The sequence below is a fragment of the Urocampus carinirostris genome, chromosome 13, assembly GCF_059441175.1.
Source record: "Urocampus carinirostris isolate Australia breed hairy pipefish chromosome 13, RoL_Ucar_1.0, whole genome shotgun sequence".
NCBI lineage: Eukaryota > Metazoa > Chordata > Actinopteri > Syngnathiformes > Syngnathidae > Urocampus > Urocampus carinirostris.
Window position 1 is genome coordinate 8423837 of NC_142361.1, and position 1964 is coordinate 8425800.

Below are 1964 nucleotides of genomic sequence, written 5' to 3' on the forward strand. Positions count from 1 at the left end.
ATTCATTTTAATGATGTGATGTTTTTTGCATCATGATTGAAAAGAAAAAGGAAACAAGGAAAAGATTATACACTGCTCCTTTTAAATAAAAGTATCAATTGATAGATAATCCCATGTTATGAAAAACGTCAAGGAAATGAGAAAAAAAATACTGGTTGGCTTGACTTGCTGTTTGCTTGCTAATACTATCATTTATTTTATTATTCGGGGCGGAGGTCTGCGCCAAATCAGGTCCTTGGTCTCACAATATCTCTCTGCCATGAGGCAAGAGAATTGTGTGCCTCACGCTGAATCTGCAGACTCTCAACAAAGATATGTTGCTTACTGCTGCTTGTGAATACAATTATTAATATAATAGGAATTATAGAGAATCACTGTATGGATTTACTTGCTGTTATCTTGCTAATACAAACACTACTACTGTTAGGGATGACATGGAAGCTAATTCAAAATCTTTGGTCTTACCGTCAACCTCTGACATAAGGCAAAAGAATACGTACCCCAATTTGCTTTTGCAGACATTAAGCACAGTAATACGTTTCATATTAATTTTACTAAGAAAATTCAAACTATAATTTAAAATTTCAGTTTTTTTGAAAAGGGGCATGACAAGATTCCGAAGTTATATGAGAAAGAACTTTAACCCTGGACAAATAATAACATTTAATATACTGTATTTGTTGTTTTATATTTCCACCTCTCATGACTTCAATTAAGTTACTGCTGAAAAAAAGATCTTTAGGATATGTTTTGAGATGAGAGGGGTTGATTTTTTTGTATTTCAGTAAATTACAATTGTTCTCATCAAAGCGACTAAAAATTCAACTTCAATTTGTGTGAGTGTGTTTTTAGTGTCTACTAATCGAAAGTTTGTTTGAGTTGAATAAAATGTTTTTTGATTCTTACAACTTGGCAAGGATGTTCTATAAAGTGGTTTTCATTTTTCCGGTTAAAATGGTTTTTGCATTTCGTTTCAAGCAGCATTGGTAGCTCAACTGATAAATTGTCCGCAATGCACTAGAAAACTCCTGGTTTTTATTGTATTTGTATTTTTATGTTTGAAACACTTTTTAATTTTTGTTTTTATTGTTACTTTACAAACAACATTGCTGCGAAAAAGTCAAACTAGAACACAAAGCTTACAATTTTCAAGGGAACAATTAGTGCTGCAGAAGGACATTGAAAATAATTAAAATAAATAAGGTCAAAAATAATGATAACTATTATGACACGTTAATCTCAACAAAAGGGGAAGATCCTTAAAAATATTATTTATTACTGTGTTATGTTAGGACTGTTTTTTTTCATTCCATTCATTATCTGCACAGCTTATCCTCGGTAGAGTCGCAGGGGTGCAGGAGCCCATGTCAGTAGTCTTTGGGCAGTAGGCAAGGGACACCTTGTCAGGTTGCCAGCCAGTTTCAGGGCACACAAAGACAGAAAACTCACTTGCTTATTCACACAGAGAGACAATTTGGACTGGCCAATTAACCTGACATGCATGTTTTAGAATGTGCGAGGAAACCGGGGTGCCTGGAAAAGGCTAGTAGCTGGATTCGAGTCTGTGACCTCAGAACCGTGATGCGAGCGCTCCAACCACCCCACCGTGCTGCCCTGGAACCTCTATTATATTATTGGGGGGGAGAATAAAAAAATTGTGTTGATATATTTGCTTTTTGTGTGGATAATATGTTTTGCTATACATAAAATGAGATGTCTCTGTTTTGTTCGTCGTTTTTTGTTTTGTATAAGTCTGAATGTATTATGATGTCTGGATATCTTGTTTTGTATAAATGGACATGACAAGAACTTATGGTCAGTGCTTTCAAAATATTTTTTCAAAATGAGCATTTGTTATCTACAATTTGAAAACATGATTTTAATAATTCTCTGAAAGTTTTGTAACGTTAACACAATTTCCATTAGGCGCTTAAAAATGACGTCACATTACGTCACTAGTTTGC